This window comes from Falco naumanni, chromosome 5 (genome assembly GCF_017639655.2).
Source record: "Falco naumanni isolate bFalNau1 chromosome 5, bFalNau1.pat, whole genome shotgun sequence".
In the NCBI taxonomy this organism is placed as follows: Eukaryota; Metazoa; Chordata; class Aves; order Falconiformes; family Falconidae; genus Falco; species Falco naumanni.
The window spans coordinates 59,921,580-59,946,363 of NC_054058.1; the positions used below are offsets into that span (position 1 = coordinate 59,921,580).

A 24,784-nucleotide genomic window follows, 5' to 3' on the forward strand; every position below is an offset into this window, starting at 1 on the left:
GAAGGCATATAGAACTGATGGTAAGAGTCACCTCCAAGTACTAAAACCCAACATCCTCTACAAAACCTAGAGTCCCAAGTGTTCTGGAGCCCTCTGGCCACTGAAATGAGCTTCAAAGCTCCCCAACCTGTCCCAGTCTTCATAATGTGTATTTTGCAAGACTGTTCCCATGATTCAAATCAAATCAAATCTTAAAGGTAAAAATTCCTGTTTCTTCACCTAAAGGTGTCCAGCTACCTGGAGCATTATCCACTTGGCCTCCACAGGCCATCTAGCTTTTGAGCATAAGCACAAGAAAGGCAATAAAACTTTTTTTTTTTTTTTTGCATTTAAGCTTGAACCAGAGAGAACCTATGAAGCGTCACAAAATATTCAGAAGATACTTTTTTTCTTTGTTGTGATAAAGTAGGGAAAGATTTAATCAAACTTTACATCACCAGATCTAGCATTTTAGTTTTACATTTCAAGACGCTGTTATATCAACCAGCAAAATTACCAAGTGGACGCCAAACAAACGTTACAGAACCTTATACAAGGTTAACCTGGTCAATGACGCCTTTGAAGAAATAAAAAGATGCACTCAGAGTAAGTGGTTAGATGCATTGCAAACTGTTTTCCTTTCACAACTCTGCCGTGCAACTTAAGGGAACATTCAGTATTTGGGCCTTGCGTTTTTCCTGACAAGCTAAAAAGGGTTTAAGAAAGTAACATGACCATTTAATAATTTAAAGTCAAGGGATCCTGCCTTTCTCCTAACAGCATTAGAAATTTTCTTTCACAGCTGTAAAGGTACTACTAATAGCCTCACACACACACACCTCTTATCTAATCAACACATGTTCATCTAGAGGTTTTGCATTAGAAGCAAAGATGCTCCTATTAATATCTCAGAGTGAAAAAAAAAGTTGTTCTGCACTGTGATGAGAGACTAGCTGGTACTCCCTGTGGTTTCTTATCTCTCATTTTGGCAGCTGTATGAAGTTGCAGTGTGACACGCTCTAGACACAGCTGAAGGGAGTTAAGAGATCACTAGTCCTCCACACCCGGTCCTTGCCACCTCTTGCTGTACTGCAGCTGCTGCATTTCTGACCTGCCCACAGACCTGTCTCTGCAGATGCTCCCTAACCCTCTTCCATCAGAGGAAACCCCACTATCGCAAATTCTTTTAACAGACACTCCCAAAACACAGATCATTTAAACTGAGCTAGGTCATCGGACTTCGCAACTTGCCTTTCTGCTTGCAGGTCTGGCATGGCAGTGGTAAAAAACAGCTGAGGGCCCCCTCTTAACCCACCCCCCATTCCAACCATAATAGCCTGTGTAAAGCATGGACTATGTCTACAGCTACTGACTCACCCAACACAGACTGGAAACTACTGCAGGAAATGATGGGAGTCAAGCCAAGTCAAAAGGAAAAGCAATGTTTTTGTTAAAAGTTTTTCTGAAATGAAAAAGTAAGATAAGTCAGCACAGATGTTTCCACACACAAGATGGATAGGTGGCAGAACAAGTCCTTCCATTTCTGATGCCGCAGTGGAATCAGTTGCCATCCTGAGGAACAAGATAGATCTGGATTTCCTCTGTAAGGAACTTTCCAAAACAAAATCTAACTTTGTGTTTCCTAAAAGGAACATTTCTCTCTTTTCCCCTTGACAGACATTACTGTTAAATACAGAGTCAAAGCATTAAAAAGGAAGAAAAAAAAAAAAGGATAGTTACTATTTCAAGCCTATGAAGAACACTAAGCATATAAGAACTCATTCATTGTGCTGAAAAAGCCTCAATAAGGGGATGCTGAAGGTCTACTTTAATACTACACATCATGCAGAATACTACCTTCAGTGGTGGAACCCTCTAAACATCTTGGTTATAATGTGATCATACAAAAAGGTTATAAGTCTCATGTGCAGGTCAAGAATACAATTGACTTTGTAAGGAATAAAGTTTCACAGAGCTATTCTGAGATTATATATAAAGTGATTGCAAGTAATCATACTATTGCAGATCAGTGAATTACTAACTGCCAGATGAATGACATGTGACTAGATGAGTGCTCTTTACCTATTGCAAATAAAGTAAAAAGCTAGCTTAAACTACTGTAAAGTTTCTGTATCTCAGAATCTGCAGTGATCTTGCTTGGACAAATAGGCATCATCATACAGGCAGTTCATTGCCACATCAAAAGCTACTGCACCTGACTTCCTACATCGCTTCTCTCTGAGCTGACTTAAGTAAATATTTAATAATAATTTAATAATAACAAAAATAAGCAAGATTCCAGCTTGTCACAATTTCAGAGTATGTACCTGGTCAGACAGTCACTGTAAAACATTTTGCTTACTAGGAGTTCACAAACAATTTGCAGTTTTAATATGAACACCAAGCAACTATCTGGAGCATTAGAGCATGTATTACTTGTGTTAAAATACCATTTATGTTTTAAAAGTCTCTGTTGCTGGGGGATAGACAAGAACATTTTTCCAAGACTGTGTCCAAAAGACTACACAATTATCTGCTTGAGGAAAGCCACTCACTTTTCTCACCTACAGTCTCTCCCTCATCTTTGCAGGAGTTACAGACACCTGGACAAACAGGATGACTGTCCTCCTCAAAAGCGATCAAATCTTTCTCAGTACGTTCCTTGACAACAGACACAGATCCAAAGCAACTAAAGCAAATTCAAATAACCACATTCATGCCTATATGTACCCTCTGAAAAAAACACCACCCCCCAAAAAAAAACCCAAAACCCATACACCTTCAAAAAATCAGAAACATGTAAGGAGGTGACTATAAGTGACCTACAGTATCAGATCTTTGGTATCACATGAGGTTCCACCACAGCCTTCCCAGAAATTACAATAACTAACCAAAGCAGATACCAATCTTTACTTTTCTTACTGTATCTCAAAGCTCAACCAGTAACTGTCAGTGTTTGACTGTAAACTCCCTGAAGTACAAGCTATCCTTTTGTTCTGTATTTGTATGCTATCAAGTTCAATTTGATCCAAATGTGACTAGGGTTCTCAAATTCAAAGCAATGTAAGCAGTTACTGTTGAATAATCAGAGTTGAAGGGAAAGAGAATCATCTTAATGCACGTGTACAGCAAAAAAAAAACCCAAATTCATAAAATGAATAATAAACCTCCAAAACTGAGTCAGTGCAAAGGACCCATTTTCCAAGTGGCAGTTCTACTAGGTTTTTAATCTTTCCTTTGCACTGTGCATTTTGCTGCTTCTCAGAACTAAAAAGGATGGCTAACTCATTTTAAAGAGGTGAAATACACCTTAAGAGCTCTTATAAATGTTCATACCTGTTGAAAGGACACTAAGTTTCATAAGGGTGGGGGAGGCACTTGGTTCTATGCACTACAACAAAAACCCAACAAGCCACAACCTCAAAATATCATTTAGGTGACTCAGTAAGATCTGCCCAAGAAAAACACAATTATTCAAATTCCAAGTGTGATGCCATTTAACTGCACTCATTTAGAAATAACAGGCTTCCAAAGGTATAACAATGGCAATAGTTTTTTTGTTAGCGAGCATTGCTGAGGAATAATATTAATGTGAAATGAATAAACCAGAACACCTTTCCTCATCCAGAGCTCCCACTCCTGTATCTACCAGTACAGAATCACTTTTCTATATGACAATGGCTTAGTTTCACCAAAGTAAGAACTGAGATAACCTCTCTGGTTCCTGCTAATGAGAACCATGAACACACTTCACAGGGGCTCAGCTAAGAGAGTAACTACAGTTCTAATTTCTGCTCTAACCTGAGATACATAAAATAGAAAAATCAATGCAAGTTCTAGGATTAAAAGCATGAAAGAAGACTTAAGCCTGACAAGTCTCAGTCGAGCTGTGCTTAGCTGCAGTATAGGTATACTGTGTTTTAGAGGTTTTTTGTATGAAATGGACTTTCTGCAGGATTAAGCATGGATATTTCAAACAGGAACCTAATGTTTATTCTCATGTACAATTTAGTTTTCTTGTCTTGGCAATAGTGTCTTTCCTTGATATTAAAATAGAGTTGATGACTCAAGAGATGGCCTTCATTTGGATTTCTTTTGGCTAGTGCTATAAGGTAGTTTCCACAATTTCATGATACAGGATATCTGTGTGAGAATTTAAGAACAAAAGGTCAGAGAAGCCTAGTGCAATAGGAAAAACCCTAGAAATTCTAACTTAAAGTAGCAGCAGGTTCAAACAGGCAGCGATAGTATCTGGCTTACACATCATGGTTTATTAAAAAGATTTAGAAATTCTAATTTAGATTTCCATTGTTTATGCCAAGTTCAGGTGTTTGGGTTTTTTCACTTTACTGCTTGCCTAATTAAAATGAGCTGATAAACCTAACTTCTGTTTTTTTAGGTGTCAGTGCTATTCTACATGTTTGCAATTAGGATATTTCATTGTTGTTTTTTTTTTGTTTTGGTTTTGTTTGGGGGGGGATGGGTGGTGTATGTTTTTTGGTTTGAGAGTTTTTGGGTGGTATTTGGGGGGGAAGTGGAGTTTTCTTTGGTTTTTTCTTTGCTTTGTGGGGTTTTTTTTAAGTCACAAACCATTTCAAATAGCTTTTGCTCAGGCTTAACAAGGAGCAGTGCTTTTAGCACCAAACGTCCAAGCTTATATTCTGAAGCTACTGAGTAACTGCTGATTAACTTTGATTTGGAACTGCTGCAAGAGTCTCACATAGCTTTTAGTTTAACAGGATGAACCAACAGCATTTAAATAACATAACCTGATCCACATGAACTGTAAAATACTGTCACATTGCAGACTTGGCAGATGACCTAGCGCTAGACCTCTTGTTTCCCTACCCATTTCTATTCAACAAGTTACACATTCCTGCCCCACAACATTTCTTTGGATGATGAGAAGCACCTGGCCTGCCACAACAAGCAGCTATGGAAGAGATACAAACATCATCAAGTGACAACCTACCTACAGTCTGCAGCCTTCAAATCAGCTCATGATCACTGCCTAATCCAAGTTAGGCAACTGCTCACACTATTTGCAGCAATAAACAGGCAACTTATATAAAAAAATTTTGCAAAAGCTGAAAATAGAAGCCAAGCCTTTCACAGCTCAAAGCCAGCCCTCAAGCACAGGAGCTGAACATACTTGTTCCCAAAGCCATCCCATTTCTGAAGAGCAGAATGGTTTTTGCTCCTGATACTGTAAAGAGACACCAAAATTCTTTGTAGCAAGAACCACATTATTATCAGGGTACATTTAATACTGTGGGGATCAATATAGAAGATATTAAATTCATTAAGCAGAACAGAAAGTACATGTCATGGTATACGTGTCATGGGATAATAGGGTTCTATTCTTTTGACAATCAGGGAGTGGTTGCAAGGTCACTTCATACAGCACAGCCAGGAAAACAAAGTCCTGACACTTCTTTGGAAGTTCTTAGAAATGCTTCAGAGAAGAAAAAAAGCCCTAGCATCCTGGACAGACAATTATTCCATTTGAGGCCAAAGAAATACTGAAAGAACAAGGCACCTTCTCCTGCCTTTCCCAAGTACTGGGAATTCTCTTTCCCTTAGAATGGGTTAACAGGGCCATCAGATAGCTTGAGCATGTGATTTAAGGTGAATGCTATCTTCTCAGCTGCTTAATCCCGCAGGACTGTGTGATACGAAGTTTTGAAGTCTGCTTCCCTACCATCCTCCATCCATCCCCTGACTACTCAAAGGAAATCAGAACTGGTGTGATGCAAGAGATGTTGTGCAGTTTGGGTGCCCACAGACAAACAGAAGACAGACATAAACATCTGGAAGGAAGGTTGCAATGCTTGTGGTTTTACCATAATTAATGGAAAGAATACTTCCAAGAGAGATTGTATTTAGTTTTTTGAAAGAGGAAAAACTATATCTTTCCATTCACAGCATTATCTCATTCCAATATTGTCACCAAAACTGACAAGAGTTATCAGTTTAATAGCATTTTATAGTTTACTTTCATATTTAAAATCAAACACAATACCAAGATAACGTGAGCTTAACTACCAAGATAATACTAGCATAGAGCAATTCAATACACTGTATCTCTGCCACAGCAGTTAACTACACCTGAAAGTATCACATTACACATTTTATTCCCTTGAAGGCAGCTTACGCATGTATTTCTAGCTTTTAGGGAAAGAATGAAACACTAATTTCCATGCTTTATGACGTAAATAAACCTAGGCAGAAACAGCACCGGTCTCAGAGCTGTAACTCAACAGAAACATCTGTCCCAACTTACTCATAGCCGAGAGTCTGCATCCTGGGGCACATCCCATCTTTGATGCTCATTTTCACACACTCCACTGAGATGTCAGGAGGAAAACCGAGTGTACCTGTTCAGATTTCCTGCAGGAGTGCTATAACTGGCACTACATGTTTCCAACTATCTGCTATGCTAAAAGGGGCGACTGGAGAAATCTCACATCCTGCATTTTTAATGCATTAACCGAGTACCCAGACAGTATCCAAAACTAGTGGCTACAGATACAAACCAGTGAACTTCCACAGATACACTGTACTTAAAACTAGGGGCTTTAACTTTTAAAAGCTGATCTCTCCAAGAAGTCTCGTAATGAATGTGTAGAAGAATAAAGGCTTGCTGTGTTTGTTGTGTTGGTTGGGGTTTTTTTTCCAAACTTGTCAAGCAAAAGCACATGTAATACTGATTTCAATGAAAACAAGCGTGCAAAGCCCCTTAACCTCAAAAACACATATGCATGCATAATCTTTCTCATAAGAAAGGATTTCATTCCTTTGTTTTGCAGCCCTCAACAGAATTCAGAGCAGGATGATCTGTCCTTTCCTCCTAATGATCACAACTTGAGAAAAAAATACAGTAAGCTGGTAGTTCCTAATGCAATGGCACATTTTACGTTCCTATGATAGCTTTTAGCAAGTCTGTGACATTCATAACTTGAGCTTTTTTATATCCTAACACACATGGAATATGAAATTAAGACCTGGCTCCAGAAATGCTATTAACTTCATAAAATCCAGGTTTTAAGGTAATAGCCGCTTGGATATTTCAATGCCATTTAAAGCACCAAACTGTAAAATAACCGAGAAGCTTATCTATCAAAACCACCTAACTAAGATAAGCACACAAGTATTCCAGTTACATCAGGAAATAATAAGCCAATTTCCCCCCAAGGAGAAAAGCACTGTGCCAACACTTCACATACAATAAGAATCGACTGTTTCCAAGTGTTGATAAGTATAATTAACCTTAATTAACCCTCTCTTTGGCCTTGAACATTAAAGCTGAATTCAGCCTGAAAGCCAATTAAAATGCTAAGCAGTCTATCCACTTTGGGACTGGAGAATGGCATACTGCATTCAATTTAAAAAAAAAAAGCCCAGTTGTCTCAGACACTATCAATTATCTGTTAGTTGTTTTAATAAAAAATCATAATTCATAAATAAAACACACTTCAACAAGAATGAAAAATTCTTCCATTCTCCATGAAGACCTTGGAATATTTAAGGTTGATGAAGGGAAGTCTTTTATCCTACCAACACTGAAGGTTTAGGCACAGAAACCAAGGATGAAGGTGAGCTAGGTGGGCTATGAAGTTAGATTTTGCCTTTTCATGCTTACCTATAACAACTGATAGGAATCCTAGAGCCTTTCAGAGTATCCAGACTCTGAACAAGAGCTATTTTGCATGAAAATCGTCACAGGTGCAGACCAAAAACATTCTGTAGGTTTGCTTAAAAATAGATTACTATAATTCCTGGTTTCCACACTTTCCAGTTTGAGCTTGAAATTCACATTATACTAAAAGATTTTAAGCAAAGTATGAAACTCTGCTCCTGTAATAACATTACAATTTTTCCATGCTATTCTGTATAGGACGCTGTCACATCATGGCAACAGAAGAAAAATCTGGTTCTTTATGATTTCTTGTTGCATCTATTCCTTCATGTTAATCATCATTATTAGTGTTTAAGTGTCAGTGCATACAAATTCATGGGGTTTTTTTCCAGTTAAAACACTAGGTAGAAATACAAATTTTTTTTTTCAACAGGAGAAACAGGTGAAGTGATTTCTGTTTCTCTAGTGAATCTAAGCTGATTATCACCATTTTAGAGCTACTACTCAGTTTTAACATGAGAATTTTGTTTCCAGTGAGCTACGTGTTACGTCTTAGTATAACTTCATTCACTACTGGACTTCACAGTGACATCAAGAGGTTTTTTTCCCCTGCATTTTTAAAATTCCTTTTCAAATAGACACACCTGTTCAGGTATTTAGACAAGCTTGAATTAGCTATCAGTTTTGAAAACAGCCTCTTTATGAGGTGACTAAAAGTCAGAATCATCTTCACGTCAAGTTAAGACATAGTGTCAAGCATTTAACTCCTAGAAGTTACCTTGATTGTGTTGTTACCCTTGACAGCTGTTGCTCATAGTTGTGCTGCAGATGGCACTATTTTACACAACTCACCTCCCAACCCGGTGCTAAGTAGTGCAACATACAGAATATACTGTAAGGTTTAGAATATACTGTAAGACATGCACCATAATGCCAATTACACAAAAATTTTAATTTACTGCAGGTGATAACGTCCTTAAAATAGAGACCCGCAATCAACTGTTCCTACATGTGGGATTTGAGCACACTCAGACATTTAAGTTCAGATGACCAAAATCAAAATATGTTTTCCTGTAACAATCTCAACTTCTGACTAGAAAGTGCTGTTCTAATGTAGGAGGGCACATCTGGACCCTCTGGGCTTCCAATTTACCTGGAATCAGGGCATACTTCCCAGAAAATACTGGCCAGCACAGCAAACATCCAAGTTTCCCACTAATCTCTCCAACTCCTTTAAGGTGGTTCTAGTCTGTCAGCAACATGCTTTCCATGTGGAACCTGCCAGAAACAGTTACTTTTGCCTGAAAGGTGACTTTGTTGACTTTGTCCACTTCATGACACACATGGCATGAGCTTCACAAAAATGAACCAACACTCACTCCTGGAACACATACGTGACATGCATTCAGGTATATACTGCCCTGACTTCCAACTCCCTTTCTTTCTAAAATTTTACCTGGAATTCCTTGAGAAAAGTCAAGCATGCTATATCCCATGGCTACAACTCTGTTATTAATAGATTCTGCTACACATGTCAGAAGCAGATTGAAAATAAGAGCACAACTATGAAAAACCCATGCTGCCATCATGGTGGGTTCATGTTTATTTCATAATGGGTATAAAAGCAGCTCAATCACTAGCGAGTCAATAGTTTTAGGAACCACCTCAACAGTAATTTCAATGCTCCCTCAGCTAAAGACTTTCTCCTAGCTGTCAGCTTCACTATGCATCTCAAGCTAGTACATAAACACTAGCTCAAGCACGTTCTCCCAGGACACTGAGCATGCAAGCTTTTCTTCATAATGCTCACAAATCAGAATTCATAAAAGACTAGCATTTCCATTTCCTATGAGGAAGGACAGCCTGCTTCTCTTAAGATCAAAATTACTGTCTTTGCTACTCAACAAAATGCTTGCTGGGAAATACAAGAGGCATGAGACATCAGAAACGGTGATGAAGGAAGAGCAGAAGCCAAGACACAGTAACACAGCATCTCCATTCAGTCTAAGAACACGAAGTCCAAGGCTGCAATGGAGAGCAGACTGATATCACCGCATTCTAACAGAGCATCAGCAGCAGGACTCCTACCAGGGCTGGTCCTAGTAAATAAATTTATGCTGAGAACAGCCTCCCTGGACACAGTACTGGGAGGAGTGGAGTGTTACTATTTTTGCTTGTACAGCTGATGCTTGTAATTGTCTGGGGAGGGAGGAGACGCTGACATAAAGCACCTGCACTGCAGCTTCTCTTCTCCCACGCCGTTACAATAGCACGATCTTTGCAAGTTAAGCAGCAAAGATTGCCATGCACAGGATTCAGGCAGAGACATTTAAAATGTCGCAACAGCAAATATGTATGTATGTTGACAAGCTTAAACCAGTGAATATCTGTATTTTTCTTCAGACAAAGTAAAGAAAACGAGAAGAACGAGAGAAGAACGCACCTAGGTTTCTGAGTTGCTAAGACAGGTAGGACAGCAGCCAAGAAGAAAAACAAATATGCTACTATATGCTTAAGTGAAAGAATAAAAAAAGGTGTGCATGGGGTTAAAGAGAAAACTATTACGGACGTGGAAGAAGATGGTAAAACAAGGTAGCTGTGTGTGATGCTAAACATGGTTAACCAAGCAGAAACCTGATAAAGGAGATGGAGAAAAGGCTTTTTAAAGTGTCAATTATAACTAAAACTGATAATGATACAGAGCAACTGTCTAAAAGATGGCTACAACAGGACAAACATGGAAATTAAAAAAAAAAATTTGTTTTTTCTTTTTTTTTTTTTTAATGCATAGAATAAATCTCAAGCAAACATGATCCTGTAACAGGATAGAGAATAAGCCCACCAGAGCTCAAGCAGGCTGTTACCCACTATGGATGGCAACAGCAATATTGTGTCAGAAGAAGACAGCAGATACTGAGTGAAGCTGGGAAACTGTATCTACTACACCCATAACTGGTAGCAGAAAAGCCTTATCATCTCTTCTCTCCTCCTCCAAGACTCAGCTCTTGGGACCCTTGACACTGGAGAAGCAGGTGAGGATTCAGTGCAATTTCAGATTGCAAGGTCAAACCCCAACAACACACACATGCCTTCCTTCACTCTGGTCTTTTTCCAAGTTTTTACCAACATGAAACTTGTTCAGCAATTAATTTTTGCTACTCTAGAACTGCCACTGTCTGGACTGCCCTGCTGCAGAACACACAGCGCAGGCTGCAGGAGATCTGCTGCAGCAAGTTACAAGTCATGAAAACACCAGCTGCTCCCTCAGCAGGAAAAACAACCAAAACAAACAAACAAAAAAATCCAGGGGAAAAAAAAAAAAAAAAACCAAAAACCAAAACCAATCAACCTAACACCTCTCTTCCTTCCCTCCATCTAAGAATTCACAGAGGCTCAAATTCAATACCAAGGCACTAAACTATATTCGGAAAAATCATTCCATGAGTCAAGAGCTTGCTTCTACACTTCCCCCAACACCTTAAAGCTGTATGAATCACTACAGATGCTACTTATCTTGCAAGAAAGACAACCCAAGCTTCTTAAGTCTGCATTTTTAAGAAATATCCACTCAGCAAGCAGTTTACATTTAATCACCTACAAGAGACTAAGTAAAAAAAAAAAAAAAGCCACCAAAGTGATTGAAGGAAATTGATTGTTAACACTGAAAACACATTTTTTTAAACCCACAAAAATGTCTACAAAAACGCCTACAATGGCTAATAGTTCAAACTTAGGTGCAGTACCTCAGACATGTTTCAGCTACTACTTCTGGACACTATACAGTGAGAGTAACATCAGGTCTCTTGTCACTCTGGTTTCCCTTTCCTCTACCACGTCCGCCAGCACAAATGCCTTTGCACATACTAAATTCACAAAAGGTGAACTTCCAGACAACATTCTGTATTCCGCTTTTTAAAAAAATAACAATTTGTCTGTAGTTCTCACACACAATACTCAATCAAACTTTGCACTAATTACTTAAAATGCAACATGCCTTAGCCTCCTGAAGTTTAAAATTAAAAACAAAACCAAAAAGAGCCAGAGATGCGAGAGACTTGAGCCTCCTGTTGCTGCTCAGCAATACTGCTTGACCACAGTGTCACTGAAGAGTTACTGGTCCTCTTTTCCAAAAGCAGACCAATGCAGTAGTGTAATTTTTCTGCTGGATCTTCAGTAACCTGATGCATAGGTTGTTGTGAGTTCTGCTGAAAAATAACTAATTATTATAGAAAGATATGATTCTTAACTGTTCACAGCATGAGAATTCTCATGCTGGTAAGAATTTCAGAGGCATAATGAACTCTTGTACCTGTAATAAGAAGGACTCCACAATTTATTACACAGAATAATTAAGGAACAGAGTAGTGCAACAAAAAAGAACTACAATGCAGGAAGGTAAAGAGAACAACATCCGCAATCTATTTTTCTCAGCTTCCTATTGGCAAACATTTAATCTATATAGGTTGTAAAGGTAAATAATTTCTTCTCTTTTCAAATGAAATACTACAGGTGATACTTCGAACCATTCACAGAACAGAGCAACTGAAACAATATAGTCCAGTGTTGACTTTTACCTTATTCTATTCAAGCCCTGATTCTGTCTATGCTGCTTAAATGACAATATAATGGAGGTTATCTTGTAATGTATATATATATATACACACACTGAAATAAGACAAGTCCTGTTCGTAAGTGGATTGTATTTACAAAAAACATGTCAGTCACAGAGGAAAGTGGCTTAAGATAAGCAAAATCAACCAGATTCCTTCATTTCATAAAGAGATCAAATATCTAAAATTTGATAATGAATAAAACACATAGTCCAAAATTATGCATAAAAATTCTGTTCTGGTCACTTTTTATTAACAGAAAATAAATATTTATACTTAATAAATGCTACAACGTACATTAATTGATTTATTATCCTTGGAAATAACAACCACCTACCAGATTTTTAATCTTTTTTTATATAAATCAAGCTCTGTTTGGGAAGAAATTAGAAGTCAACAATAAGATATAAGGACAACTTTTTAAAGTTACTTAAGACAAATATTGTTTATATACCAAAACCAGGGGAAAAGTACTAAAGCTTGTTTTAATTCAACAAGGACATGCCTCTGAAAACCAAAGTAGCACGATTTGTAACCTGTGCTCTGATAGTGACCAGAACAGAGGTCTGTTTAAACTTAAACAACAAAACAAAGCAAAACCACCAAGAAACAAACCCTCTTAACACCACAGGCCTCGTTTCCTTAAACCCCTTCTTTTAGTTTACATTAAACGCAAGCATGTTTTCCTGTTCCAAGCTGAGAACCAGAGCCGATGACACTGAAAGGCACTGATTATTGAACTTAAAAGAAAATATTCTTGTTAACACAGAGAGGGGTATTGAACAGTGTTCTTTAAAAGACTGACAGTAATTGTGTATAGTTAATATTTAATTCAAGTAGCTGACATGGTACAAAGCCGTCTACACACACACTCAGGTTTATTTTTCACCAGTTTTTCCCTCATTTTATAGGGCAGCTCGTTGCTCTCCGTTCTGCTTTCTACCTTGATTAGCATGTATGAGCTTTCTACTCTGTGCTTCTTTGCCTCAAAAGGCTTTCTTTTTTAATGAAAGAAGAACTTTTTTCATCAACGGAGAACATTCACTCTTGTTAATGACTTCAAAAACCCATCTTAAAACCTCTTCTCACACTCAGTAATTTTGTGCATTATTCAAATAGATAGAATTGGCATTTGGACAGAAGTTTCTTTTTGCTTGTAAATATCACAATTCTTGAGCTCATGCTTTCTCTCTCACTGGTATTTTAAGGTGTTGCATTAAGGTTTATCCAGTCCTTTCCAAGGCAGCACAGGTTAGTGACAGTTAACTTAATTGCTACTTGCAAGCTAGAATCAAAATACCGTTTCTAAAAACAGCAAGCAGCAAATCTTCACTGTTAGGTTAGTGTGGGGTCCTTAATCCTGCATACAAGAGAAGATTCAAATGTTAGCTCATTGACTTCTCTCTACAATCACAAAGATTACAATTTAATTACTGATGAGATTTTCATTTAATCACAAAAGAAACTTCACAAAATTGTAATTTCAGTACAGGGAATATGTACTGTTACATGAATCTTTCAGCCTCCAACTGGTCATAATGGACAGCCTAGCAAAATCTTTAGTAAAAATTTTGAATCATAATTACTGGCTTAGAATTGCAACTTCTTCTCATGTATTGTGCAGAGTCAATTTAGAAATATCTTTTTTTAAAGACAGTAATCAAAGCAGAGGTACCTTCAAAGTCTACAACTTGCATCATACAGATTAATCAAAGTTGGTTTGCTTATCCATACAAAAGCTGCTTTTTCCCAAGGAGACTGTAAACAATATGAAAGACTTCACGTCCCACTACCCCCTACAGTTGTGTTAGCCTGCAGACCTAGCCAAGAGCCCCGTGCTGAGGTTTGCTAGTTAGTAGTTTACAGGAGGTTATCTGCTTCTAATGTATTACTAGTACACTTCTTTTATACGCACAAATGTATACATGCAAATTATGTTCTACAGAGTAAGCAAGCCCTTGCAGTAAAGCAGATACTACATAGGTACTGTCTGTATCATGTACAAACAGCACATACCACTGTCTATATAACACAGGCAAGCATATTGCTTAAAAAAAAACCCACAAAAAAAATCAGTCCCCTCCCCCAGCTAGTAGTCCTCCACAGTGTCTGAGCAATCTGGAAGAAATACAATATTATGATCATGTCTTCTTCTAAAACTACAATCTTCTGAAAAAACAGCTAAAGCCATGACTAGTCAGATGGAGTTACAAGAAATGAGACAGAAAATTCCCTGCAGCAATTTAACTGCTATCTACGTAAGAGACCAAGGTAGGGGAAAGATGGTCAGTAATCAAGGAAACTGGAACAGGTAGTGTAGCTGGAATTACCGTAGAAAGCAGATAGGTCATACCTCACAAGAAAAAAAATAGTAATCCCAGATATCTTTTCCTCAGTAAAGCTAACAAATAGAAGGCTCTCACCATCTTACTTACACAGAAGAGTGGATGGAGGAGAAGCAAAAAGGCTGCCTCAACATGGGCAGGGTAGATGCCACTAGGTTCGAAAAGCGATGCAAGTCTTCTTTACTCACAAAAGATACTCCTCCCCTAGTGATGTGCACCTTACATCCACCTGAAGTATGTTAGACATCAGCTACAAGTATGGCCAAAGTTCAGTCACACTAAGTTAACCCTAGCTGCTGCTTCAGGTAAGAATTCAACAGCCTTTCTCAATCGTCCTTCTGCCCCCTCCTCCACACCACCACCACCTTCATGATATTGCCTGAACTCGAAAAAGAGTACGGTGAGGGGGGGGGTGTGGGGTGTGTAATACCACAAAAAAGCAGAGAGCACTGTAAGCTCTCCCCGTAAGAAATGGAAATAGCAGAAGAGCATGTATCTTATTTAGGGAATTAGTAATGGTCAGGAGTCTGGAGAGTTGGAAATCATTCAAGTCTAAATACTATTATTGATCCTGAAATTTCTTCTTGTAGACCTTGGATCTTGGCTCCCCAATACAAGACCTAAATGACAGCTTCTGATGCAGACACCTATCTCTTCCCCTCCCAAAGGGGGAAGAAAGCATTAAGAAGGATGAGCGTTAAGGGAAGAGAGCATTTCTGCATTTACTTCTGTTGCAGCATAACTGTTACTCAACTGTACAGCTCGTACTAGCAAAATTTAACATGTTATCCAATATGAGACAGAATCCAGTACACTATACTCAGAATAAACGTGTGTTGGCTGTATAGTGCATGTAACAAACGCACAGAGAGTAGTCAAAGCCAAATCTTCACTGCATTTACCTCAGTTTTACACTGTAAGGACCGTTAACAAATTTTAGCTGGTACACGGTATCTCCACGTGCCAATGTCAGCTGGAAAGAGACCAAGCTATTCAAATTCAAACCAAGCTGATGCTGGTTTCTGACCCAAGCCCAAACAACTTCTCCTCTGCTGTTTTCCTCCCAATCACACTAGCCATTATTTGAGGTCTTCAACAAATAATTTTTGAGCTTTCTTTTACTTTCAACTTGGCTTCAGCTTCTACACAAATTTGTTTCCTCTAGACTTGGATTAAACATATTAGTAATTACTCAAAGATTGTTTTCTAAAAGGAGCTATAGCTGTGCCACTTTTTCTCAACTCTTGCCATTTTCATCACGTTAGTATTTCAACTCAGGACCACTTCTATATTCCTGGGACTAGTATGTTAGAAAAAGTTAACGCTTCCCTTAGTTACCAACTTGATGTCTTTGGATACTGTATTCCACATTTATACATGGACGATGCATTAATAAAATCAGTGTGTTTGAAGTATTTCAAGTACATATCTTTTTTTAAGGTTACGGAGTCTTCTTTGAAAAAAAAAAAAATACTTAAAAAAAAAACCAGCCAGTAATCTTGACTTTGTGATAGTCCCTCGCTTCAGCAGCTTCCAAGACTTGTGGAAAAACAGGGTAACACTGGCATTAGTCATACTAGCGCACGTGACTTCTTCCAAAAAAATGAAATTATAGATCCGCCTACTCAGGGTGAAAAGAGATCCACTTTCTAAAGTGCTTGGTTGACTTCACAGCCTCTCTTCACCTAGAAGTGACCAAAAGCTAAAACAAAGCCTCCCCAGGCATCCACCTCACCTCCACCCAGCACCACTCCTAGAAATGACATTTAGTTTAGCTCCCAGTTGTAACGCCACGGAGCCAGCATTCGGTCAAGCACGCCGACAAATGCAGCTCCAAGTTCAGCAGCCAGGGAGCAGGTGGCAGTACAGGCAAGGAGCTGGCACTGCTGCCATCTTCCCGTACAAGGAGCACAAAGATTATCTGTGCCTGCCTACAAGTTGGGAGATGAACCAATGGTAAACTGCTTAAGAAAGAACAAATAAATTAATCCATCAAGCAAATAAGTGGTCTCATTTTCATGCTACACATATGAGGTTGGGGATGAGGAAGAAGAAAGAGTGAAATGGTTCACACTCAGGGGTCAGGCCCAAGTCACACAGACTGCACTATATGCATTAAGTTGCAATACATTCATTGCAAAGCACTGGAACAGGCTGCCCAGGGAAGTGCTCGAGTAACCACCCCTGAAGGGATTTCAAAGATGTGGCACTTAAGGACGTGGCTTTGCGGTGGACTTGGCAATGCTACGTTAACGGTTGGACTTGATGATCTTAAAGGTCTTTTCCAACCTAAACAATTCAATGATTTCCCAAGCATTATGCAGTCGATGGCACTACTCTGAATGGATGTCTAAACTGGCTCACTTCAGTTCAGAGGCGCAAATAAAACTTGTTCTTGTGATTGCTTTCCACTGGAAAAAAAATACTAAAATATCACAAGAGCTCTCAGTTATGCACAAGAAACTGCTTACATCAGAAGTCTTACAATGGAGCTCTTATCGGACAAAGGTAAAGTCACACACAAAGGAAGGGGACTAGTGATCTTCTAGATGTTAAATATTTGTTTTCAGGCTGTAGTCCTTCTCTTAGACCAATTCTCCAGTAACAATGGTAAACCCGCTCTCCTGGTACAGTATGGCACTGCAGGATTTGACTCCCACAGTTGCAGAACAACGAACTGCAGTTTATGCAGACTCACTGATTTAATACCTAACAATATCCCAGCTATCCCTTCTGTGTTTAAGAACAGTATTTGCTTTATGCAGCATAAAGGTTCATGAGTTGCACTAAAACTTCCACTGCAAACAAACTGCCTCCTTCTCTTGGCAGCACCATCATCCTATCACACATGGAATAAGACCCCTACCTCACTCCTTCCCACCACACATCCCCGCACACCGAGGAGAACACACAGCAGATCTCTCGGGCTGCCACCTCTGAGATCAGTCTGGAAAGAACAGCTTGTGCAGGGCGTGAGAAACTCATCAGGATTTATTTCAAAAGCTTTGTGTGACTAGAAGCAATATTTTTCCCTAACTCCAGGCATCCATGTATTCACATCACCTGCAGAAAGAGACCACAGAGGGCCTCTCATGCTATGGCCTGCTTCAAAGAAAAAACAGTGTCCCCTAAGCAAATATCGACATCAGAATTAAACATGCAAGAATAAAGAAAAAAAATATGCTATTTAGTACTGAAAAGCACTTATATCCACCATCACATATCCTTATATCAAGTGATCTCTTTCACCGTGCTACAACTAGACAAGGGAAGCTAAGCTTTCAAGTAAACGTTTCTTAATTCAGTGCCGCTTGAGGAGTATCTAATCATAGATTTACAGCATTGTACTTTTTCTAAACTTGCTAAGACTGCAAGACTATAAAATCTGAATATATTAACTAAAAATGAGATCACTCAATGCAATATTTAAGCAAACATTGCCCATGCGTTACCTAAAAATAGTACTCACTTCTGTAATGTAAAAGTATTCTTTTTACTACATGTCTTAACAGTAATTAGGGAAAAAAAATCCACATAAAATTTCAAGCAAAGGAACTTGCTGTGTATCTGGCAGTTAAGCGTTCCAAGAATCTTAAAATGTCACATTTCTCCTTTAGAATACAGCCAGGAATCTTTTTGTAATTCATCAACTAGACACCAACTCAACCTATAATTTGCCATACAAATATCGTATCAACAATGTAACGCTCCAGATAGCATCACCTGGTTATAAGTAATAAGCTGTTTGCCTTAACTCTCCAAATCATCTATAAGAGATACAACATCTGAAGAACAGTCTTTTGAAGAAAAACATGCCAACCACTGAGGTGAGGCCCTCTGTACTGTACACGAGACAAAAGACAGGTTTGAAATGATGCTTCTGCTATTTGAAGAGTCAAGTAAATCATTTACAGGTGTTATTCGCTAGTTTGGAGGGGAAAGGAGAGGTAAAAAGTATCCTTCAATTTATCAAAAGCTATTCCTCAGATAAATAAAACATTCCTTAGATAAGTAACAGCCAAGCCACAGGCAAGTACCCAACTCAGTTTAATACACCATCTGCTTACTATCAGCTTTAATCACAAGAATATTAAAACCAACCTATTTTCTTCTGATGCATAATTTCTTAAATAGCTTAAACTGTCAATCAATAAAGTCACCTACAACATGCATGCCTCCCCAAGTTGTGCAAGAACACTAAATTCAATAAAAATATTTTTGACATGTTTAAATGATATAGCTGCACTTCCAAATCCAAGCCTTTTAAAAAGCAACCTGCTGGTCTTTTAAATAAATGTTTAGAATACTGTGGCTTCTGTTTACAGGCAAGCAAAACATAATTCTGCAAGAAACAAGCTGTTTTGCCTTATCTCAGTTGAACAGTCATATTAACAGCTTCTGCAGTACTACAACACAAACAGAAAGTGACAGAATTATTGCACTGGAAAACATGAACATACAGATAGCATACGAACTAGCCCAAGCTTAGATGCAGTGAGAACACTTTCAAATGAATGAATGAACAGTTGAATGAAAAAAAGAGAAAGATCAGATACACACACTCCTGTAATGCATCAAAGTCACTAGAACCTTAGGAACTTCCAAAGAGACAGATGTAATATTTTTAGTGGATAAAGGATCAGTGCTGCATCCTGTGCTGAGGGAACAAGCTGAGATAAAACCTCACATCCATAATTAAGAGTGTGAAGAAAATTAGGTTTATTTATTCCCCTCCTAACGCCAGAAGTCCAGGCTACTTCCTCAAAATGAAAATCGCACTTCCCAAATGCCTCTTAACATCTGTCAAACAGTTTTAGCTGCTCTCAAGAGGCTTCTTATGCTACTATATACATTACATCTGCAACAGATTTTCTTGTTGTAGAATACAGATGGAATAAAACATTGTTTTATAACAAACATAGCGAAATACTACACCAGATTTCAACTGTGTACAATCCCAAACCAGCTACTCTGAATAACACACTTCTGAGTAACTTATCTGCTGCTAATCAGTGCCCTATTATAAGCACTGTTTCCTAAACATCACTTGCTCAGTCAACACTCGTGTAACTCCTCCCTTTTAAAAGTCAATATCAGTCTCAAAACATCAAGTTCCTACAAGTCGCTCTACCATGGTATGTAATCACAAAAAATAATTAATTGAGACAAATTACCAGAAAAGCATGCTACTTGCTGTTCCCACAAGCTGGCCAAGTGCTGCCTTTAAGATAAAGCTACACAAGAGCTGCTTCTACTGTGTCTAAACTGATGGGAGTTTCTTAGGCAGAGAAACCATTTCCTTGATCAGGAGTTAATTGATAAAAACATCCCCAAAGCCACAAAGAATCTTCAAGTCCAGGGTCAAAGTCCACAAAGCAGCAACAATATATCTTCTCTACTAATTCCCAGTATCCTAAGTGCTAATTTTTTCAAAGCAACTTTTTCCGGCCCCTGCTTCCTGGTTACAATTAGACCTTCCAACACCTAGAAAACTTGTGCAAGTCACACTAATCTCAATATATGCTCAGACGTTTTCAACAGAAGCCAGAGACTTACAAAGCCCTTTACATCGCTCCAGCTGTAAACTCTCTGTGGAAGAGCTGTAGGTAGCAGAGTGAAGGAAGGAAACTATTGACAGGCTAAAATTAAACACAGGTTATCAATTTTACCCAGAACACAAGACAACAGCAAGAGAAATTACTCAAGCAAAATGCAGAAACAGTCCTCTAAAATGAATCACAGTGTTTGAGAAAAAAAACTTTTGTTGTTGTTGTAGAGGGGTTTCTGTTTCCTCTAACAAAAAAAAAACAAAAAAAACCAAAAACACCAAGACTGCGCCCATCGCCTCCTGTATCTCAAGAGATGGATTTCTGAACTGTATCAGAAGCATCAGCTACTCCTTATAACAAAAGTTAATTGTAAAGGCTAACAAAATAGGAAAAGCTTTCTTGATTCAACATCTTGATGACCCCATCAGAATGGGAGGGTTGTTTTTTTTTTTTAAAAAAAAAAAAAGGACAGTTCACTGGTAAAGAATTATCTGACATTTAGAAGCAGTATTTTTTACTTCCTTACCAATGCACTGACACAGCCTAGGTGAGGAACTATGCTGTTTCATTTCCTGTAAAAACAGGGACTGTATAAACACCCACCACAAAAAGCTTTCAGCTACTGCTCCCCTCCTCCCCAACAGTGTATCTGCCACATAAGCAAGATCTTCATTAACAGCATACTGTATTACGAACCACAATTCACCTGACCTAGATTTCCACATTACAGTTTGGGGAATAGGATCACCAACTTGTGAATTTGTACTGCTTCTATCACATTACATGTACTGAAGAAAACCCCACACTTTTAGGGTAGTAAGATTATCCCGTTTCCCAGAAAACAGCTGTCAATATTTCTTCACTGAAGGCCTTTCTTGTCTTCCTTCACAATTCTCTAGCTCATTGAACACTAAAAGTTGTTCTTCTGCAACCCAGTTCTGTTCTTGAGTAGCTCAGAGCTTGATGTAGGTTTATTACAAAGAAAGAAAGAAACAACCAAAAACCCACTGCGTACACCATTGGGAAGTTTTAACTATATGATGCCATGTAATTTCTGCAAAAACTTAATTTCCTGTTCTGAAACAGAAGCCTAAGAGATTAACAGATAAATTGTTTGACAGAGAGCCTAAAGTGACAGAATTTGCACAGCATGGGGAGGGAGATGGGAGAAAAAACCCTTAGAAAACTCCCCTGCATGCTTCACGAAAAGAAGTTGTGGGAAATGCAGCAAGGGGACAGGTAGTAAAACAGTAGTCAGTGAAGAGATGAAAGCCTTGACACAGTTTATTAAAACTTGGATGAGTGCTCTATGCAAAGATTTATTGGATGGAGAGGGGGCTGGCACACAACTTCACAGAATACAACACATGCACAGTTTCTTATACTAGGTCACTGCACAAACATTTCTTTGAAAGCGTAAGAGCAGTCAAAAAAAAAGTCAAAAAAAGATGCAGTGCATCACCTGAGACCCTTCTTCATCACTTCAACAGAATTTTAAAAAAGCAATCTAAAAAAAAGAACAATCTTCAATGAACTTCTTTTCCCCAAAAATTGCTTTCTATTAATTTCAGCATTTTGTTTCCCTTTGGAGTAAAACAGAGATAATACAGCAAGCACTAATGAAAAAACGGGAGCACATCAGTCTGACTTTGTCCCAACTCAGTTCCCTGTAAAACTTGTACAAGTCCAACGTGTTTTTTCTTGCAGATTCCTCCTGATGTAAAAGTTAAGAAACTTTAACAAGCACTTATAAAACAGTTTGGAGCACCCCAGAAATTCCCACTTCTGGCAGGAATACGAGCTGGATAGCCCTTTACTGAGAAGTCAGGTTTTAACTAATTTGGCAGAGCAGCATGGTTAAAAAGAGCTCTCTCCCTGACCCATGCTTAAAGTAGGAAAAGATCTATTCATCACCAGGTCTAAGTTATATCAGTCTTGACAAATTCAGTTTACTTACACCTCCAGAACTCCACAACAATAGAAAAAAGAAGCCGAAGAGCCCACAAATAACTACAATCACACATCTCAACTAGTTTCAATTTCGAAGCAGACCGCATTAAACCAGCGTCTAGAAAGCAAGGTTCTACAGCTGAGTTGTAGAAAGTCATTTATTTGCAAAACAAGTAACTTCAAAGCTGAGGAGTTCTGATGAAAAACTAGTACATGTCTAAAACAACAAACATCCTCAGAATCTTGCAGGGAACTCTGGAATGAAACAGCACACTGAGAATTCCACCAGCCCCTTCCACAGCTACTTGATAGCCAGCAAGTGAAATCAAATTCTTCTCCTTTTTCTCCTCTTCATTTAAGACCAGGATGGTACCAACTCCAAACTCTCAGTAGCTGGACGACAGACCTGACAAAGACAAGCGGGAAGCAACACCCCACACACACTTCTACTGCCCACGGCATCTGCTGTGGACTAACAACCCGGAATCAGCTGCTGTCTTCTCAAAACTTCAACACTCAGGTTGATACTAAACAAGCATCAGCAGGGCCTCAACTGTGTTGCCACTTAAGGGATCAAGTAGATCTGTATTTCCTGTGATTAGTTGAAATGATTGCAGCTAAGAAAACTTCCAGCTGAAAATGAGCAGTTTTGAAAGGTTTCCTATCCTCAGTCCCAGGAACTCTGTTTTGTTTGGCCAGTAGACCGCAACCAGCCATATCGCATGTTAGAAACACCTTCGTGGCACGCAGGAACCGATGGCCTTCCTCCTGTCAGGAGTGGCATTCTGCACAGCATTTCTGTAACGCACAACTTAGGAAGGCTATTATTTCAAGAAGCTCATCTGAAATGCCGCCGAGTAGGCTAAGCCAAACGCCTTCAGACAACACGGGAACGCGCTCTTTGGGAAGCGAGCCAATTATAAGGCCCGCTAATGAAGACACGGAGGAGCGGCTGGCAGCAACAAGGGGCTAGCGACAATAACAGGGATTTAGGATTTGCTCCCCCGGGGCATCGCTGAATCAGAAGATGCCTCCCCACGGAGAGGGGAAGGAGGTTACCGGCAATCAAAGGAGCTAAATTTTCGCCGCATTCGGTACTCAACCCGACGGTTTTCAAGTCGCGGGCCCAAGGTTTAAGGCAGGCGACCGACCAAAGCACGTCGACCACGAGGGGACTGGGAAGCCCTCCGCCGGGAGGCACGGCTTCGCGGGGCCGCCTTCGGCTCTCACACCGCGCCCAGCTGCGCGGCACCGCTGAACGCCGACCGCCCCGGCCCCGGCGCGCAGGGCGGCACCGCGGCTCCCCGGGCGCGCCAGCGCGGAGCCGCCCCGCCGTGCCGCAGCCACCGCCCCCCGCCAGGGCTCACGGCCACGCCGGTAGCGGGGACCCCGGGGCTCCCAGGCTCCCCCCGCCCAGCTGCCCGCGGGGAGGCGGCACACGGCGACGCTCCGTGACGCCACGCCACCTCCTCCTGCCACGGCGGGGGACTCGAGTGGCACCACGACCGCCCCCCCCTCCCCGTCCCCAGCCGCGGCGGCTGCGGCGTTGCCCCGCGCCCCGGACCCGCCGCTGCGGCTGGGGCGCAGGGTCCGGCTCAGGGCCCCACGGGGCGGAGGACCCCCGCCCCCCCCGCCGGCAGGGGGGCAGCTCCCGCCGCGCTCTCACCTCTCCCCGCAGCCAGGTCCGGCGGGAGGCGCGGCGCGGAGGGGCGGGACGGGACGGACGGGGCCGGGGCGGGCGGGGTGGGGGGCGGTAGCCGGGACCCCTCCCCTCCCCTCCCCGCCCCGCCGCGGGCTCCGCCTGCCGCGCGCGGCACCGATCGCTCCTTCGCGCGCGCGCGCACCCCGATCTCCCCGCGCGGCGCCCGGTCGCCGCTTGATCCGCTCATCCGCCCCGCCCCGCCCCGCCCCGTCAGGCGGTGGCCGCGAGCGCGTGCGCGCCCCCGCGCGGAGGGCGGGCGTTAGCTCGGCCCGGGGCCGCGGGAGGGGGATGGCCCCGGGTCCGTGTGCCGGGCTCACGGGGGGTAACGGGGGAAGGCGGAGGCGGCCGGAAGCCTCACGGCTCTGGGTTGGGTCCGTGAGCGGCTGAGGGGGAACGAGGGCCCTGAGGCCGTTCCTCAGGGAACGGGAGGGACAATATAATGTGACGGGCAAAGCCAAAACGTTTTGGGGGACGCTCGGAGGGAGGGGGGCCTAGCTGTGGGGGAGCTGCGGCAGCTCACGGTGCGATGCCGCACGGCACCGTGCCTTCCAGTAGCAGCCGTGAGCTGCGCGGGGCGCTAGGAGAAGTACAGCCATAAATAGCACTGCAGCATTGCATTAATCATCATGTGTGGTTTTAAGTAATAACTGTGGCAAAAAGTAGTAACAGTGGAAATTAAATAGGCTCTGAACAATACCTATAAATCAGCAAGATACACGGTTGCCCATCAACATACTAACAGGATTGGATTTTAATTTTTTTTCCATATCGGGATGTGTCCTCTCCCAGCAGTTCTAAACATACCCTTGGTAAAACGAAACGACCGTGAGCAGCTCACACATGTTGCCATACTTAAAATCAATGCGTACCTCAGGTTTTCATCACCTGCCTTTTGACATAACTTGTGAAACACTGAGCGTCTTCTTTCCAGTTATTTCAAGGGAAATTACTGTCAGAAAATGTCTGGCGCCTTCAGTGCTAACCTGCTGAAAAATGACGCAGAAACATCA

The 24,784-nt window shown here is 40.8% G+C and overlaps 1 protein-coding gene across 2 annotated transcripts in view; it reads right to left on the reverse strand.

The window, feature by feature from the left end:
- Positions 1-23,855, reverse strand: part of OSBPL8 (oxysterol binding protein like 8) — a 93,499-nt gene extending 69,644 nt beyond the window's left edge. For both annotated transcript variants that reach the window (XM_040593934.1, XM_040593933.1), the window contains exon 1: positions 23,739-23,855. The gene's annotated coding sequence lies outside the window, so the exon portion shown is untranslated. The remainder of the gene's footprint in view (positions 1-23,738) is intronic.
- Between the last annotated feature and the right edge of the window lie 929 nt (positions 23,856-24,784).